General features: G+C 43.8%; 1 pseudogene; it reads left to right on the top strand.

Annotated features, from left to right (window-relative positions):
* The first annotated feature begins 3,037 nt into the window (after positions 1–3,037).
* Positions 3,038–20,883, top strand: part of LOC118395373 (Fanconi anemia group J protein homolog) — a 64,905-nt pseudogene continuing 47,059 nt past the window's right edge.

Here is a 20,883-nt window from a genome sequence, read left to right as displayed (position 1 = left end):
TAGAGATAGGGCCATCGCGGTGAAGACACATCACTGCGTTTGGACCTTAAACACACATACATCACTGCATATTTGTTCTATTACATTACCAGGATAATAAGCCCAGTATCCAGCCAAGTTATTTTATGTGCTTCTCCTCTCTAGTCTCTACCAACAACCTGTCAGAGCCTTGTGCTGATGGGACCTTTATTCAAAACAGACTCCTCAACCTGGAACCACTCATAACTGGGCTGCATGTTGTACCGTGTACTAAATTGCACCGTATTCCCTACATTGTGCACTACTTCTGACCAGAGTCCTATGGAGCTGCCGCCATGGGCCCTGGTCAAAAGTTGTGCACTATATAGGGAATAGGGTACCATTTCGGACACAAGACTAGCCTCCTCCTCACAGGATACCATTAGGGAGGACCATTGCATGCCTCAGTTAGAACTGGAGGTAAATAAGCTTGTGTAAAAGAGCAACAGCAGCAACAGATAAATCTCCGGTTGGATTTGTTGTTAGTTTGTAAGATGACAGCGATCTGATTGGAGACATCTATCAGGACATAGAGGAGAACAGATGTTTACAATGTAGCTGAATACTGGAGGGAAATAATGCAAACAAATAGGCTCAGCTCTCTGTCTGTCTGTCCTTTATCTCTGTCTGACTCTTATTTTTTAGTATTTTTTATTTAACTAAGCAAGTCAGTGAAGAACTAATACTTACTTACAATGAAGGCCTACCCCGGACAACACTGGGCCAATTGTACACTGCCCTATGGGACTCACAATCATGGCCAGCTGTGATGCAGCCTGGATTCAAACCAGGTACTGCAGTGATGCCTCTTGCTATGAGATGTCTGTCTGTCTGTCTGTCTGTCTGTCTGTCTGTCTGTCTGTCTGTCTGTCTGTCTGTCTGTCTGTCTGTCTGTCTGTCTGTCTGTCTGTCCTTTCTGTCTGTCTGTCTGTCTGTCCTTTCTCTCTTTCTAACTTCTCTCTCTCTCTCTGACTCTCTCATCTCTCCTCATTTCTCTCTCTCTCCTTTCTATTTTTTCTCTCTCTCCATCTCCCTCCCTCTCTCTACCCCTCTTTCTCTCTCTCCCCGCTCTTTCTCTCTCTATCCCCTCTTTCTCTCTCCTCTCTGCTGTCCTGTCAAATCATTCAATAGCGTGTGTTTTCCCAGTGACACTGTAAATACCTTGAGACCTGACTAATTCCAAAACAAATATCCTCAACAGCATTTATTCAAAGGTACTGACAACCTTCCATACAGTACACCTGCTACAATTACCATATTTTCATTACATTAGGGGAAATATAGAATATATTTATTGTACTAACATGCTCCCCAGGTTGCAATAGTGAATCTTTTGGCTCTGCCGCTCTAAAACTATACTGTGTCCCAAATGATGCCATATTAGTGCACTATGGGTAGGTAAAAAGTGCCACTTGGGACGCATACTATCATGTATAAACATAGGACAGTCAGTGCTGTTGCAGTTGCATCCTCATCTCTTTGCTGCTGATCGGTTCTCCATCTTTCATAACAACTCATATTTAAATGATGCCCCTGTCACACGGCACCTCCTATGAGATAAATATTCTGTTCCATTTTCATACACAGCGGCGGCTCCTTAGTGGTCGACGGTTGCTGGGCCACCGGAGTGGAAGCCTCATGTTGATCAGGCTGTAATGTATTGGAGCAGTGGGCTCTGTGAAGCATCACTGAGGATCACACACACATGCATGCACATGCGCACACACACATAGGTGCGCACGCGCACACACACACACACACACACACACACACACACACACACACACACACACACACACACACACACACACACACACACACACACACACACACACACACACACACACACACACACACGCACTGTGGAAGGAAGATCAAGGTGCTATAATGTAATAGAGTAGAGATCTGCTTTTCAACTCTGTAGTGCGGTGTCGTCCACATCACGGGGCTGTGGTCGGGGTAATGACGGTGTGATGGCTATTTCTGTGACATCTGACCGGGGATTAGACAGCAGGCCACGGAGCCTGGTTCCTATGGAGCAGCTGGAAGTACCAGAGAGAAATAATAAACACGGCTAGCCTAACCAGCCTCATCAGGAGATAAAACTAAGACTGAAGTCTGAAAACAACAAACCTGGTGGCACTGAAACTTATTTTGGTAAACGGCTGAGGGATGCAGAAATGTAAGAAATGTAACCCCTCTCAAGTTTCTAGACAGAGCTATGGATGCTAGGACTGACAGTCATCGGATCAAAATGATTGTCTTAAGCATGTTTTAAAGCTGTACAGTGTTTGTTTATAATTACAAAATAAGCTTTTATTTTGAGCTCTGATGGGGTAAAACAGTTGAACGAAGCATGTATAGTTTAGCCGATATTCTTCAACAATCAACCTCTATATATCATTCATTTTGTCAAGAACTGACCTTAGTTATCTTTTTTTTCTTTATTATTTTTGGTTAGGTCAGGGTGTGATGAGGGTGGTATGTGTGTTTTTGCCAAGTCTAGGGTTTTTTGTATATCTATGAGGTTTTGATATGTCTAGGTATATGTAGGTCTATGGTGGCCTGAATTGGTTCCCAATCAGAGACAGCTGTTTATCATTGTCTCTGATTGGGGATCCTATTTAGGTTGACATTTTACATTTTGGTTTTTGTGGGTTATTGTCTATGTGTAGTTGCATGTCAGCACTCGGTTTATCATAGCTTCGCATTTGTGTTGTTGTTTTGTTTGTTTAAGTGTTCTTCGCTTATTAAAGAAGAATGTATTCTTAACACGCTGCGCCTTGGTCTCATCATTACGGCGACCGTGACAGAATAACCCACCAAACAAGAACCAAGCAGGGTGAAAAGGAGGAACAGAGCTTAATGGGGAAATGGACCTGGGAGGAGGTGTTAGATGGAGCAGGACCCTGGACACAGCCGGGGGAGTATCGCCGTCCTAAGGAGGAGTTAGAGGCAGCGAAAGCGGAACGGCGATGCTACGAGGAGAAATACAGGCGAATAGAGGAACAGCGACGATATGAAGGTGCACGGCGAGCACGGAAGCCCGAGAGGCAGCCCCGATAATTGTTTTGAGGGGGGCACACGAGGAGATTGCATGAGTCAGGTCAGAGACCTGAGCCTACTCCTCGTGCATACCGTGGGGAGCGTGTAACTGGTCAGGCACGTGTTATGCAGTATTCTAGCTCGATGCGCTCTATTCCAGCTCTTCGCATTGGCCGGGCTAGAATGGGCATCCAGCCAGGAAGGAGGGTGCCGGCTCAGCGCTCCTGGTCTCCAGTATACCTCCTTGGACCAGGATATCCTGCGCCGGCTCTGTGTACTGTGTCTCTGGTGAGTCTGCACAGCCCAGTGCGTCATGTGTCAGTGCCCTGCATTTGCAGGGTGAAAATAAACATCCAGCCTGGACGGGTTGTGTCAGCTCTACACTCCAGACCTCCAGTACGCCTCCACAGTCCAGTACGCCCTGTTCCCCCTTCCTGCACTCGCCCTGAGGTGCGTGTCCCCAGCCCGGTACCACCAGTGCCGGCACCACGCACCAGGCCTACAGTGCGCCTCGGCAGTCCAGAGCGTCCGGCAACAGTACCCAGTCCCGAGCGTCTGGCGACAGTACCCAGTCCCGAGCGTCCGGCGACCGTCCACAGTCCAGAACCTCCAACGATGGGCCACAGTCCAGGGCCTCCAGCGACGGGCCCCAGTTCAGGGCCTCCAATGACGGTCCCCAGTCCGGGGTCTCCAGCGACGGTCCCCAGTCCAGAACATTCGCAGATGATCCAAGCAGTGAGGGTCCCCAGCCCGGGGCCTACGGCGAGGATCCGCAGTCCAGAGCCTCCGACGAGGATCCAAGCAGTGAGGGTCCCCAGCCCGGGGCCTACTGCGAGGATCCGCAGTCCAGAGCCTCCGACGAGGATCCAAGCAGTGAGGGTCCCCAGCCCGTGGCCTATGGCGAGGATCCGCAGTCCAGAGCCTCCGACGAGGATCCAAGCAGTGAGGGTCCCCAGCCCGGGGCCTACTGCGAGGATCCGCAGTCCAGAGCCTCCGACGAGGATCCAAGCAGTGAGGGTCCCCAGCCCGTGGCCTATGGCGAGGATCCGCAGTCCAGAGCCTCCGACGATGATCCACGGGTCAGTGCTACAAGAGCGGACTCGGGGTAAAGAAGGGGGGCGGCGTCCAGAACCAGAGCCGCCACCGTGGTTAGATACCCACCCAGACCCTCCCATATAGGTTTAGGTTTGGGGCCAGGAGTCCGCACCTTGGGGGGGGGGGGGTACATTTAAAAGTTTTAAAAAATGAATGTACTAATTGCAAACTGTAGCTTTAATAAGTGTATGACAGGTTGCTTGGTAGAGAGAGTCATAACAGTGCGGAAATAGCATGGAGCAGACCAGCCCTGATTTCAGACTGGGCAGTAAAACGAGATGGGGGTTACTTTCCAAATGGTATCGTATTCCCTTTATAGTGAAAAGGGGGCCATTTGGGAGGCAACTGGAGTCTGTCTTGTGTACATATCACTGTCCTCATAACAAACCCACAAACAGAGTGTTGCTTTGAGTCATCTCATATTTATATTTGAGAGGGTTATGAGCAGATAATACAACAAAGGATTGTTGTGATCATCATCACATATTGGAAACCTGTGCTTGGCAGAACTATACAGAGACATGCAGCCTTTCTCTGTCAACTGGGTTTACTGTGAAACAGAGCAGGCACTGTTGGAGCAGTGTATCTAGCAATGCCTGTGTCCCAAATGCCACCTTATTCCCTATTTGGTGCACTACTCTTGACCAGGGCCCAAAGTAGTGTGTTATATAGGTATTAGGATGCAAATTGGGACACAACCAGTGCTCACAGTACACAATGGAATATATTAAATTGTGTTCAGTAGGAAAAACATCTAAATACAAACATTTTATGAAAATGAACCGGCTAACAAATACTGACTGTATTAGTGCAAACCGTGCATGAAAAGACCCAATTATAATGTATTTTTAAATCTGTTTGTTGTTGGGTTGTTTGACATTATATCCTGCTATATATAAACAATTCTGTGTTTTGGGGTAGTACCAAACATGACTATAAAACAGGTCTAGCAAACAGCAGTTTTCAGCACATTCCAGATTTAGAAACATTTTCAGTGACTGCGTCCCACAATGCACCCTATTCCCTATGTAGTGCACTACTTTTGACCAAAGCCATGGAATCAACGGTAGTGTGCAAAATAGGGAATAGGGTGTCATTTGGGACGTTTGGATTCGGGTCTACATGAACATAACACATGGCACTCTGGTTCTCCATCAAAACTACAACCAGAGAAGGTTGTTGACTATCTCTGTTATAACCCCCATACACCTGGCTGTACACAAACAGACATATATTTACACAATCCACAAACAATCCACAAACATGACTCCATGTTTCCTGTGGTTAACTATAGCAAGTTCATTGGTCCATAGAGTTGGTGGGTCAGCCAGTCTATCCATGTTGGGGATTTGTTTCTCATTGTTTCTCAGGTTCATTAAACTGGCCTATAAACACTATGGCTGCACATGCACACACACTAGTCAGAACACACTCATAAACCCAACGCTTTCAGTGGCTGTGTCCCAAATGGGACTCCATTCTGTATATATGTAGTGCACTACTTTTGGCCAGGACTCATAGGGTGCCACTTGAAACACAGACACTGAAAGCTGTGGGTTTATGAGTGTGTTCTGATTAGTCGCCCCTCTCATCTCCTCCAGTCCAGTGACTAGCTACAGCACTATATTACGGTGAGAAGTTGAGAAGTCCCAGTCCAGGTTTGGAGAATTTAGTTCCTGATCCCACTGATGTTGAGGGCCCCCGTCCTCTCTATTGGGGTACCGTGGTGTGTGTGTGGCATTTTGTTTGACGAAACATGAAGCAGAAGCAGGGGGTGGACGGTTGGTTCCCCCTAGAATACTGTTGGTTATGAGGTAACCTGAGCCTGGGTCTGTTATTGTTCTCTTAATAGCTGTGAGAACCATGTGTTTTCTGTGTCTCAAATAACACTATATTCACTAGGTAAAAGTAGTGTACATGGGTGACATTTGGGACGTACACTCAGACGTATTGGTGTGGCAGGTTGTGTGGATAAATACTTTAATCTCTGTGTTGTGGTGTGAAATATAAACAAGTCACACACACGGCGGGGCTTTAGGATAGAAATCAGATCTGTAATAGAGGAAAATGAAGCACGGCACGTTTGTGATGTAAACTTCCAGAGCAGGTACATTTGGCATGATCCGTGGACTTGTGTGTGTGGTGTGTGTGTGTGTGTGTGTGTGTGTGTGTGTGTGTGTGTGTGTGTGTGTGTGTGTGTGTGTGTGTGTGTGTGTGTGTGTGTGTGTGTGTGTGTGTGTGTGTGTGTGTGTGTGTGTGTGTGTGTGTGTGTGTGTTTGCATGTGGTTGTGTGGGTGCGTGCCTGCCTGCGTGCCTGCATGTGTGTGTGCATGTGTGCCTGCTTGCTTGCTTTGCGTATGAGTGTGTAGGGTTTAAGAGTGGGGTAATAGGGAAAAGGAGGGCACAGACAGAAACAGAGTTCACAGGTGGTTTCCATTAGGCTGTGTATCATTCCTGTCTCTCCATCATCTTCTGGTTCATCATCTTCAGGAAGAAGTGGTTTTAAAGAGTCTCTGTTTAGGGTTTCTGGATCCTAACTCTGGAAAATACAACAATAAATCTCATTTTTTGTGAACAGAATGCTACTAAACTCATGCTGAAAAGTTGGAGACTGAGGATGTATAGCACTGAGGAGCGTGCTATACATACAAACTCTGTGCAAACAGTAAAACAATGGAACACCTCAACTCCACCCACTCAAAACACCCATCCCTTTAAGAACAAACAAATACTTGGAGGATTTCTTTAGAGACGACAACACCAATTGGTTTTGTTTGGCTATTTCTGAGAAGTCTGATCTCTTACTAACAGTGGCCTCAAGTCTATTCTTCTTCTTCTTCTCCTTTAGAGCTAGAGGACCTCCTCCTACCCTGAAGAGTGGTTAACATCAGAGAGGATAAAAAGACAAGCAGTCCATCATCATATGAGTCATAGGTTAAGTCCAAAATAGTACCTTATCAAAAGTATATATATATATACTATATAGCGAACAGGGTTCAGGGTGCCATTTGGGATGCATCCATAATGTTTGTCTGAGTCTGCCCTGGGCAAACTAAATATGTCTCTTCAGCCCACTGTAGCAGAGGAGGCCATGAAATTATGTCTGTCTCTCCTTTCTGTCTGTCTGTCTGTCTGTCTGTCTGTCTGTCTGTCTGTCTGTCTGTCTGTCTGTCTGTCTGTCTGTCTGTCTGTCTGTCTGTCTCTTCTTTCTACCATGGTTCACAGAGACACACCCTCTTTGGAGCCACAGCTCTGTGATGTCAGCTATCCAACTAACTTCATTGCTTGTATTATCTGCTATTATGGGATGGAGAAAAAAGGGAGATTATTGGTTCCTCGCAGTGAGCCAAGTCACAGTTGACTTACAGTTAGGGAGATATGGTGATCACACACACACACACACACACACACACACACACACACACACACACACACACACACACACACACACACACAAAAAGAGTATAGACTGCAGTATCAAAATACATCCATCAAACACCCTCTCCCTGTTTATACAAGACATAAAGTGCTATATAAATAAACACTGTGTCAGCTGCTGTGTTCTGCCCTTTATTCTGCTTCCCTCCAGACATACAGTGTTCCCCATTTCTCCTCGCAAACTTTGATCTTTATCCTACTCCCTCATTTACCTGTTAATGATAGTGTGTGCAATTGTGTTAAATTCCTTCTCTGGATCTATCAGTGACACCTACCACCATACAATGTAATGTATTGGCTATGTACTACTGGACCGTGCTATTATTCTCAGAAACTATTAGAAGTTAACTTACAATGACAAAAAACAAGCTCTATCTCCTGTCCCTGTTTTGTACCTCTGTCTATGTCTCTTCCCCAGGTAGTGTCATGATGGTGTCCTGATGGTGTCCAGGTAGTGTCCTGATGGTGTCTGCGACCCTGGGCTGCTACCATCCGTATCCACGGGAGACTGCAGGTGGCTGAAGGCCAGGCGGAGCCAGAAAATTGCCTTGGGTCTTTGTGCCAACCCCCTCCTCACCATCCCCCAAACACACACCCTCCTCCAGTCTTCCAAAATGGCACCGCATTCCCTATATAGTGCACATCATTTTGACCAATGCCTATATTCCTAATAGTGCACTACTTTTGACAAGAGCCCTTTGGGTACTACTTAAATGTAGTAGACTATTTAGGGAATAGGGTGCCATTTGGGATGAACCCTTCATCTGTAGTGAGCACATCCATCTGTCTGCTGAGGTCTGATTCTTCACACTCAGTCAGCACCCTCCCTTTGGCAGCAGCAGCACAGACTGGCAGAGCCGCTACACTATCCATCCGTATACAGTACGAACCTCGCCAAGCATGAGGATATCTAACTACTGTATCAGTGGGAACTGGGAAACAATTTCTCTCGTCCAGGGAAGCGGCTATAATGTGATGCACCTAGAGGCAGACAGACTGGTTGTGGGGGGTTTTAGATGCAGAAAACAGACAGCCATTCAGGCCACCAGGATCAATTCCAACCAGGCTCCTCCAACTTGTCCAGTCATATCAAACTCTTAGTAAAATGATAACCTGGTCCCAGATCTGTTTGTGCTCTTGCCAACTCCATTGCTGTCATTGTCAATCCATGTTTGGCATAACAATGAGTGACAGGGAGTTTCATGATTAAAAAGAAACAGATTGGCCTTCAGGCTAGTCAAATGCTTTTAGTCGAAGGATTTAAGCTTTGGTGGTAATTTATCAACCATTAATCAAATACCCATATATTCTGGCACTAACGTTCCAGGGACTTTGTTCTGAGTCTGAGTACGATTCTGATGCAGATCCCTTTAATTCTCCTCCTGGAATGTATTCTGTTGTCTAGCAGTCTAGCAGTAGAATGAAGCCCCCTTTCACAGACGGGCTCAGGAATTCCCTAGCAAAACAATTCAATTGTTCAAGTAAATATTTCTTTGCCAGGGACCAAAACAGAGAGAACAGAGAGAAAACGATTGCGCTAATCTCATTATTTTGAAAAGTTGTCGCTTCACAGAGTCTGGAAAGTTCTGATTCTCCTCAGTCCTTCAGCAATCACAAAGTCATGACAACAGGAGTTGGCATGGTAATGGTAATGAACACCCATTATTAGGCCTATGATGTCATACCTGCATCCCAAATGGCACCCTATTCCCTACATAGTGCACTATGTAGGGAATAGGAAACTTCAGATGCACCTTTGTTTGGACCCATGCTTAAATCTTTAGAGACAGACAGACAGACAGACAGACAGACAGACAGACAGACAGACAGACAGACAGACAGACAGACAGACAGACAGACAGACAGACAGACAGACAGACAGACAGACAGACAGACAGACAGACAGACAGACAGACAGACCTACATAACCTACAGTCATTCAGACAAGGGGATCTCCAGACAGTATTGCGCTCACTACCATCCCACATTCAGGCCACACAAGTGGTGATCAGCTAGTGTTTGGGATATATGTTCATGTGCATTGTGCTGAGGGAAGAAGAGGATAACGCTATGTGAGGAAGAGGATGCTCTGCAACAATAAGCATGCATCCATGGAAACTCTATTTCACCAGCAGCAGGGCTGTAACCAGGGTCTGAGCTTTAGTGAGGTCCGGACAGACCAAAGATATTTGAAGCCCAGCCATTATCACATTGGTTGCTGTAGCTTCATTCACCTCAGTTGAACTACGAACACATAGCTTATTAGCTATACAATTAGCTGCTTCACATTAACTCACACCATAATTAGGCCTACTACAAGTTTAGATAGCTGGCTAGACTAACTAGACTAATTTATACAACAAACAATTTTTTTAAAACTGAGTGACATATTACAAGAGGAAAACTTCTGATGCATAACAAAGTTTCGAAATTGCACCTTGTGTATTCTACTACTCTAACTCTCAACAGTAACTTGAGACCAGGACTGAGTTTAATTTTTTAAATGTTATTATTATTTGAAAAATTATAGAGGTCCGGACCTAGTTCTCCTCTTATGTAGTTACAGACCTGCCCAGTAGTGAAGTGGAGTGATGACGTCATAGCTGTGAGGGTTGTGGTTGGCTGATGTAGAGTTGTTTTGGTGTGTGTCCTAAATGGTCAAATTGTATTTGTCACATGCCCCAAATACAACAAGCTCTTAACCAACAGTGCATTTCAGCATTTCAACAAATAGAGTTAAGAAAAGATGTACTAAATAAATTCAAGTCAAAATAAAAGTAACACAGTAGAATTATATAACAATAACGAGGCTATATACAGGGGGCCCGGTACCGAGTAAATGTGCAGGGGTACAGGTTAGTCAAGGTCATTTGTACATAGTGGTAAAGTGACTATGCATAGATGATAAACAGCGAGTAGCAGCAGTGTGAAAACAAATGGTGGGGGTCAATGTAAATAGTCCGGGTGGCCATTTGATTCATTGTTCAGCACTCTTATAGCTTGGGGGTAGAAGCTGTTAAGGAGCCTTTTGGTCCTAGACTTGGTGCTCCGGTAGCGCTTGCCGTGAGGTAGCAGAGAGAAAAGTCTATGACTTGAGTGACTGGAGTCTTTGACGCTTCTTTGGGCCTTCCTCTGACACCACCTGTTATATAGGTCCTGGATGGCAGGAAGCTTGGTCCCAGTGATATATTGGGCTGTACACACTACCCTCTGTCGCGTCTTACATTCAGATACAGAGCAGTTGCCGTACCAGGTGATGATGCAACCGGTCAGGATGCTCTCGATGGTGCAGCTGTATAACTTTTTGAGGATCTGGGCACCCATGCAAAATTATTTCAGTTTCCTGAGGGGGAAAAGGTGTTGTTGTGCCCTCTTCATGACTGTTTTGGTGTGTTTGGACCAAGATAGTTTGTTGGTGATGTGCTTTATATAGGATGATCTGTCCAGTAGCGTGCCCATGATAACTAGCGACTCAGCCTTAATGTGTGTTCGCAGACAGAGGAGGCTAGAGTAGTTTTGGTGTGTGTTCCCAGACAGAGGAGGCTAGAGTAGTTTTGGTGTGTGTTCCCAGACAGAGGAGGCTAGAGTAGTTTTGGTGTGTGTTCCCAGACAGAGGAGGCTAGAGTAGTTTTGGTGTGTGTTCCCAGAGACATTAGGCTCCAGCCAAAGTCATCCACTCCCCTTTCTCCCTGCACCAACACTGAATATGATATCCTTTTAGTTAACATGGGCACGCTACTGGACAGATCATCCTATCTAAAGCACTCAGGATCATCTGCTGGACTAGTGCCCAGAGTTTTTCCTGCCCAGGATATTCTTAGTCAGGGAAAACACTGGGCCCTAAGCATTAGTGATGTGCAGTTCACAAATGATTTGTTGTTTTTGAACGACTCTTTTGACTGACTCGAGAGTCATGATTTGTTGATTTGTTCTTTCGAGTGACTCATTAGTCGTTCATTTGACCTGCTGACTCATTCATTTTAGTGTTTGATACACGCTCCTCCGGCTCAGTGGCTTCAGAGACGTGCTCCGACCAACAGCTGTCTATCATGTGTGTGCAAGAAAATGTATCATGCAGCGCAGATCTGAACACATGTTGAGAACTGATCATTGATCGCATGGTGCAATAATTAATGCAATTAATTATTAATGAATGTTATGATGGACGCAGCTTTGTAGAACCAAAACATACAAGCTTACACTTGGTTTGGATAGTCCATCTGTAGATGCTCTACAGACTAGCTACAGACTATCAATAACATTGCAACTATCTACTAACCCTAACCCTAACCCTAGCCCTAGCCCTTACACTAACCTTAACCCTTGTCCAAACTCTAGACTTAACCCTTACTTACCCTAACCCTGGCTCTAAACCTAAACTTTACCCTTATTCTAAACATTAGCCTAACTGCAAGCAGTTGCTTATCAACAGATAGTTTGTTGATAGTATGACTGTCATTAGAGCATCTACAGATTGACTATCTAAAGTTTGACCACATTCACTGCCTCTGCTCATCAAACTTGAGAATTAACCATTTGGGGATGCTACACTTTGCAAACCACTATTGTGCTTATCACCCTCACGGCAGTCTAGCTAGTCTAGAATTCCACAAAGCCTGGTCTCTGCTCCAGTCCGTTGGTGGAGTTCATCAGAAACTTCCTTCAACATGGAGTGGAGTTTAGTCAGCCAACGGCAGTCAAACGGCGCATTAGGCCAAGAGTCGTTCACAATCTAGTTCGGTTGCAGCCACAACTAGACCTCGTTTCAAATGTATCAAGAAATAATATTATATCCATGCCTAGCAATCAACAAATGTATATTGTTTAAAGCTCACTTTTACAAGTCTCAGTCACAAATGAAAGCTCTAATAAGCCCCCTGGTGAACTACGTGAACAAGAGGCTTGTAGAATCATGACTCTTTCCAGTTTTCGGTTAGTCGTTAGCCGGTAGGGGATCCTGCGGTGCTCTGGGGATTACTGACTCAAATGAACAAAATTAGTCTAAAGATTTGTTCTTTGGACTGAACAAGTCGAAAAGATCGGAGTCAGTAAATAGAGCTGAACTTCCCGTCACTACTAACCATAACACCCCAGAATAGTGCTAATTATTTGACTATATGGTTGAATGCATCAATGTGCCTGATACTACACAGTCCAGAGGTTATATGTAGTCTAGTGGCAATCAGGATACAGATGCAGGATCGTAATTTGATCACTCGTTTGTTGCTGAGAATTTTCCTGCAAAGCAGGAATTGCAAACTTATAGTGCATTTGAGTTTTAAAAAGGCTTTTAAAGTATGTAATTTCTTGATTTGCCCTAACAACATGTTTTATCAACCCCTACAAACATTTACATGATTTATAATCCACACAACAATTCACATTTCCTGTTGCTGCAGGATTATTTTCCTGCTGTAGCAAACTGGCTCAAATTAAGATCCTACATCTGTAGGCCATTAGAGATTAGAGATTGCCCTGAACTGATCTCACCCTATAGGACCTTGTCACTCTGAGTGTTTTAGGAGAGGCCTGGTTTGATTCCATACTTTGCAAACAATGGGAAGAAGTCAGATGTAAATATGCTTGTGGTTAACCTCATGACTTGGCCCATATGATTGTGCAGAACAACAACTATATTTCATATGGTAAATGCCAGATGGGATGGTCCATCTTTAGCCCAGTGAGCAAGTTTAAATGTATTTTTTTTAAAGAGATTGATCATTATTTGGCTAATAATGGGAGCTGCAAGTAAAGAAATGGTCCGATGTGTTAGAAATGCCCATGTAGATTTCTGCGTCCCTGGCCGGAAGGGGGAGAAGACACACATATCAGGACTCTAGAGTGGTTGTTTTCCTAACCTCACCAACCAACACATTGTTTTTCAGGTCATGTGACACACACGGGGGTGCATCCCAAATGGCACCCTATTCCCTATATAGTGTACCTCTTTGACCAGGGCCCACGGGGTGCACAATATAGTGCACTATTTAGGCAATAGGGTGCCATTTAGGAGACACACATGGTCATGGCCGCACATTAACATAATGAGAAACAGAGGATGTGAAAGGAGTGAATGGTCAGAAATGATAAATAGCTCTTTACTGAGCAGCTGGGGACAACGGCCCTGCTTCAGACCTGCATGGGTTCAGGTGGGTTCAAATACTATTTGCATTCTTTCAGCTACTTTTAGCGGTTGCTTTAGCCTGCATGGGGTACCAAGTGGGCAGAGTTGGCACTTCTCTATTGACTACGACTATTGTATTGGTTCCATTATGCCAGGCAAGCTCAATTAACCCAGCTCATTTTTGAACCAATGTCTGTGTGGTTGACTGATTTAATCCCAGAGTCAAATACCAAGGAGAAATGACACTTGCATTTAATTCCAGTTCATTCAACAACAAAAACCAACGATGTGTTCAATGTTCCTGAGCTACAATGTAGACCTGCAATGTGTAAGCAGTATAGACAGCAAATCAGCCATCCTTCATATATGTGTTGGGAGGATGGATGGCCGGTCCCCACCATCCTGCCTTTGAAAACACAAGGGGCAAACTTCTCTCCCCAAAACCTTTAGAAGCTTGTCACCATTCATTCTCTGTGGTGTGAGTGTGTGTGAAACCACATGCACACACACACACACGCATGCACGGTCACACACCCTACGTACCAGTACCCATTTCCTCCCTCTGCTGTGGTCCAATCCTGGAGCATAGACAGATGGTGTCCCTCCCACTCAACAGGATCAAAACAAACCACTCCAAAGGCTTCTGGGAAGGAAGAGCTCTGTCCATGGTTAGTTCATCTAAATGTGTCATCAAATACATGAAAAACCTGTTTCTTTCTATGTTTGTTCCTTTACTGATGTTCTCCAACAGGGATATGAATGTGCACACTAGCGAACACACACACCCCACATGAAAAAATGTTCTACTATAATATGGTATATATTTATATACTATAGCATTCAATGTAGTGTTTTTGCAAACATAACCGGAGTATACAGAAGTATTTACTATAGTGTTTTTGTTTCTACTTGAGGAAACCTACTGGACAAATACTAAAAGAGCAAATTTTCTATAACCAGTACATTCTCAGAAAAAAAGTTGCTATCTAGAAGCAAAAAAGGTTATCCTATCAGGACAGCCAAAGAACCCAGTGTGTAGTATAGTATCTGCAGTCTACTTCAAAATTATATAGTAAGTTCTAAACATGATCGAGGTATACTACCGTGTGGAGTATATATATTTTAGAGTATTCTATAGTATACTACAGTTGACTACATAATTCTATAGTAAGTACTATAGTATTCTATAGTAAACTGTGGGACTGAATGTCGAAGTCTCTGAATCCAGCAGGGTAGGGTGAAGGAAGCTACAGATGGTAAAGTTGTCTGGAGGTTATGTAGAGATTGCAGAGAGACTGGAGGCCTTATACAGACTAATTGGCAGGTAAAGGTAATCTTCTCCATAATTCTCTTAGTCTCTTTCTGTCCTCTCTCTCCTGCTCTCTTTCTCCCGCTCTCTGTCTCTCCAGGTGACAGCACCTCATGAGCAATTGACACCACAAATATAAATAACAATGTCCCTATTTCCACAACAATAAGCAGTAATCAATTTTCCTTGCTTTAAACATGGCAAACAAATCAGTCCTTAAAGCTGTCGTTGGGTAATATAGTTGTAATTGTTCCTGTCCCTGATGGAGCCTAACCAAAATACTGCTCATGTTACCTTGAAAAATAAATCGCCCCACTAGCCTCTGGTTTGACCCCAACTGAGGGCAAGGACAAAGTATGTGTCCCAAATGGCACCCTATTCACTATGTAATGCACTACTTTTGACCAGAGCCCATAGCTTGGTCAAAAGTAGTGCACTATATAGGCAATAGGGTGCCATTTACCACACACTGTAGCCAAAGACAACATCCAGGAAAATGAAAATGTTGTCTGAGTTCTATTAAAGTGCTTCCTCTGTGGCACATAGCTACATGATCTGAATGGACGACATTTATATTCTATAAATCCTAAGAAAATAAATGATTCTTATTGGGGCCTCAATGTCTCTCTTGTTTAATGTTAGTGGGCCATAGTCTTCCGCTGCACGACGTAGCCTCTCTGTGGCCTTACAGCTGCATGGCCTCAATGCATCAGACCTCTACTGCCAGACAGATATTATTATGGGTAACATTTTCATGCTGCTGAATAGTTCAAATCTGTGCAATAACTTCCGTAAAACTCAAAGTAAACTGGCAGTGTGATTTAAATCAACACTTTTCTTCACCAAGTGTGCGATTGTTTAAGTAGTTTTGTAAACTGAACAATGCATAGACCTATTATTGCACATTTCCAAAGAAAAGTTTCAAATGAAATCTCGCTGCCAGATTATAGTATGGTTTACAGTACTTTTGCACAGATTTGTGCTCCTTTGCACTACGAAAATGTGATCCTATATACTGTGTGACTCTCAGGAATATACTATGTGACCAGGGCCTGCCATGAGTTGTACAATGCAACAGAACAGAACATCCGAGCATCTCTGTTGTCTATATTTTTATTTATCCTTCAAATCAACCTTTGCATCCCAAATGGCACCCTATTCCCTACTACTTTTAACCAAAGCCCTATGAGCCCTTCCTGACCTTCGATATTTCATATTGTGAAAATTCATGCTTTTGACATTACATGCAACAGTGTACTGAGTAAGAAAATCCCATTCTTCGAACGAGTTTAGGAACCGAACACGACAACTGTAAAGTGTCGGTAAAGCAGGGAGTAGCCAGGAAGAGAGGTACTAGGGTGGAGTAGGAGGTATAGTAAAGTTCTGTCCCAAATGGCAGCCTATCCCCTACTGTATATAGTGCATTACTTTTGAGTAGAGCCTTGGTCAAAGGTAGTGCAAAAGTAGTGTACCACATATAGTGTCATTTGGGATGTAGCCTATCTCTAATAAAGAGAGACTGGGCCAGGGGAAGGCCTAACGTCAGCATGTCATGTTTCAGTATTAGTCATACCCAGATGGTGTATATAGACAGACAGATCTGTTATGATACAGTCAAGGCCACATGAACAAACACTGAAATAAGGTCAGGTCTGTGTCCCTAAAGCCACCCTGTTCCCTATGTACTATAGTGCATATAGCCTATAGGGCTGGTCAAAAGTAGTGCACTAAATAGGCAATAGGGTGCAATTTGGGATGTAGCCTGGGACTAAAAATACATTGATGGGTTTATAAATCAGAAAATTACAGATAAATATATAATTATTTTAATGGTCATGAAGATTAATGGCTTTGTAACCGTGGAAACAGTAAATCAGGACATCACTCCTTGGTGATTTGATGGGTAGACCTTTTCTCCGCCCATCCTGCCTAGTCAGGCGGTCGACAGAGTTTGGATGAGAGTCCTCATCCTTCGGGTAGGGAGTCATCTTACAGTGTGACTCACCATTCTGGAAATATAGAGAAGAGTTCCAGCCAATTCATTAACAGAGCGGTGAGAGATGAGAGAAGCTGGAGATTGGGAACAACCGAGTGCTTCTGCATGTCAACAAGGTCACAGAGGACTTATCAATGACCATCATTCTGGAGATGGAGACTACAGTATGCAGAAATACCTTTGAAATAGTGGTGATAGTTGGAAGGTGGCCTGTTATTTATTTAGACTTAAACTGCACTTCAGGCACACACAAAAAAAGCCACGGTAGAGCTTTGCAAGACTGGAGTTGAAGCACGCTTCTAAAAGTTGGAGAAGTTAATATATAACAATTCTTGAAGACAGCAATCTCCGTCTTTGAGAGCAGACTAACATTCACACCAGAGGGTTCATCGTCATAACAATAAAAACAAATAAAAATATTATTTGACATTCCATTTCTCTTCCTTACTCTACGTTAACGTTAGATAAATACATACACTACCGTTCAAAAGTTTGGAAATGTCCTTGATTATGAAAAAAAAGCACATTTTTTGTCCATTAAAAACAAATCAGTTGATCAGAAATACAGTGTAGAAATGGTTAATGTTGTAAATGACTATTGTAGCTGGAAACTGCTGATTTTTTATGGAATATCTACATAGGCGTACATAGGCCCATTATCAGCAACCATCACTCCTGTGTTCCAATGGCACGTTGTTTTAGCTAATCCAAGTTTATCATTTTAAAAGGCTAATTGATCATTAGAAAACCCTTTTGCAATTATGTTAGCACAGCTGAAAACCGTTGTTCTGATTAAAGGAGCAATAAAACTGGACTTCTTTAGACTAGTTGAGTATCTGGAACATCAGCATTTGTAGGTTTGATTACAGGTTCAAACTTTCCTCTGAAACTCGTCAGTCTATTCGTGTTCTGAGAAATTAAGGCTCTTCCATGCGAGAAATTGCCAAGAAACTGAAGATCTCGTACAGCGCTGTGTACTACTCCCTTCACAGAACAGTGCAAAGTGGCTCTAACCAGAATAGAAAGAGGAGTGGGAGGCCCCGGTGCACAACTGGCAGCTTCATTAAATAGTACCCGCAAAACACCAGTCTCAACATCAACAGTGAAGAGGCAACTCCGGGATGCTGGCCTTCTAGGCAGAGTTCCTCTGTCCAGTGTCTGTGTTCCTTTGCCCATCTTAACCTTTTCTTTCTATTGGCCAGTCTGAGATATGGCCTTTTCTTTGCAACTCTGCCTAGAAGGCCAGCATCCCGGAGTCACCTCTTCACTGTTGACATTGAGACTGGTGTTTGCGGGTACTATTTAATGAAGCTGCCAGTCCAGGTCTTGTCTTATATAGGGGAGAGGCTGAGTCACAGTGCTTCTCTCAACAATAGACCTCGTCATCATAAACCACCATTCTCCCAGGGCTGGACCCACCTTAAAACCTAAACAAACAAACAGACAGACAGACAGACAGACAGACAGACAGACAGACAGACAGACAGACAGACAGACAGACAGACAGACAGAGAGAGAGAGACCCCTTCCAACCTTTTCTTCTCCCCTCCCAGATGTGTATCTCAGGTTCACTCTAACTCTATATGGCTGTTTGATATGTCTAGTTCCACAGCTGAGAGTCTCCTGGTAGGAGGAGGTATAGGATTAAATTGGCTTTGGATTTCCTGTCGGGGGAAGTGTACATTATAGCCCTCCCCTTTGGACTTCTCTTATTTACTCCGAACTGAGGCTCCACTCCACGTCCAACTTCCCTCCCATTCTCTCTGTTCCTGTGTCAACTGGTTGACTCTGAAGCCTTTTCTCAGCATACTCCACTCTAATCTGATTATTGGAGGTATTCCCAGTACATCATGGGAAAAGGCTGTGTTGAAGCCCAGCAAGCCTCCACGACTCCAGGCCTCAGAGCGACAGAGGGAGAGAGAGTTTCATGGAGAAGAGGAAGGGAAGAGGATCTGTCTTTTTCCGTTACCTCCTCTCTCTCTCTCTCTCTCTCTCTCTCTCTCTCTCTCTCTCTCTCTCTCTCTCTCTCTCTCTCTCTCTCTCAATTCAATTCAATTCAAGGGCTTTATTGGCATGGGAAACATGTGTTAACATTGCCAAAGCAAGTGAGGTAGACAACATACAAAGTGAATATATAAGGTGAAAAACAACAAAAATGATCAGTAAACATTACACATACAGAAGTTTCAAAACAGTAAACACATTACAAATGTCATATTATATATATATATAATGTATATATATAATATATATATATATATATATATATATATATATATATATATATATATATATATATATATATATATATATATATACAATGTACAAATAGTTAAAGGACACAAGATAAAATAAATAAGCATAAATATGGGTTGTAATTTACAATGGTGTTTGTTCTTCACTGGTTGCCCTTTTCTCGTGGCAACAGGTCACAAATCTTGCTGCTGTGATGGCACACTGTGGAATTTCACCCAGTAGATATGGGAGTTTTTCAAAATTGGATTTGTTTTCGAATTCTTTGTGGATCTGTGTGATCTGGGGGAAATATGTATCTCTAATATGGTCATACATTGGGCAGGAGGTTAGGAAGTGCAGCTCAGTTTCCACCTCATTTTGTGGGCAGTGAGCACATAGCCTGTCTTCTCTTGAGAGCCATGTCTGCCTACGGCGGCCTTTCTCAATAGCAAGGCTATGCTCACTGAGTCTGTACATAGTCAAAGCTTTCCTTAATTTTGGGTCAGTCACAGTGGTCAGGTATTCTGCCGCTGTGTACTCTCTGTGTAGGGCCAAATAGCATTCTAGTTTGCTCTGTTTTTTTGTTAATTCTTTCCAATGTGTTAAGTAATTATCTTTTTGTTTTCTCATGATTTGGTTGGGTCTAATTGTGCTGTTGTCCTGGGGCTCTGTAGGGTGTGTTTGTGTTTGTGAACAGAGCCCCAGGACCAGCTTGCTTAGGGGACTCTTCTCCAGGTTCATCTCTCTGTAGGTGATGGCTTTGTTATGGAAGGTTTGTGAATCGCTTCCTTTTAGGTGGTTGTAGAATTTAATGGCTCTTTTCTGGATTTTGATAATTAGTGGGTATCAGCCTAATTCTGCTCTGCATGCATTATTTGGTGTTTTACGTTGTACACGGAGGATATTTTTGCAGAATTCTGCGTGCAGAGTCTCAATTTGGTGTTTGTCCCATTTTGTGAAGTCTTGGTTGGTGAGCGGACCCCAGACCTCACAACCATAAAGGGCAATGGGCTCTATGACTGATTCAAGTATTTTTAGCCAAATCCTAATTGGTATGTTGAAATTTATGTTTCTTTTGATGGCATAGAATGCCCTTCTTGCCTTGTCTCTCAGATCGTTCACAGCTTTGTGGAAGTTACCTGTGGCGCTGATGTTTAGGCCAAGGTATGTATAGTTTTTGTGTGCTCTAGGGCAACAGTGTCTAGATGGAATTTGAATTTGTGGTCCTGGTGACTGGACCTTTTTGGAACACCATTATTTTGGTCTTACTGAGATTTACTGTCAGGGCCCAGGTCTGACAGAATCTGTGCATAAGATCTAGGTGCTGCTGTAGGCCCTCCTTGGTTGGTGACAGAAGCACCAGATCATCAGCAAACAGCAGACATTTGACTTCGGATTCTAGCAGGGGGAGGCCGGGTGCTGCAGACTTTTCTAGTGCCCGCGCCAATTCGTTGATATATATGTTGAAGAGGGTGGGGCTTAAGCTGCATCCCTGTCTAACCCCACGATCCTGTGTGAAGAAATGTGTGTGTTTTTTGCCTATTTTAACCGCACACTTGTTGTTTGTGTACATGGATTTTATAATGTCATATGTTTTACCCCCAACACCACTTTCCATCAGTT

This window comes from Oncorhynchus keta, chromosome 1 (genome assembly GCF_023373465.1).
Source record: "Oncorhynchus keta strain PuntledgeMale-10-30-2019 chromosome 1, Oket_V2, whole genome shotgun sequence".
Lineage (NCBI taxonomy): Eukaryota > Metazoa > Chordata > Actinopteri > Salmoniformes > Salmonidae > Oncorhynchus > Oncorhynchus keta.
Note: the sequence above shows the minus strand (reverse complement) of the source record. Positions and strands in the feature narration are given on the sequence as shown.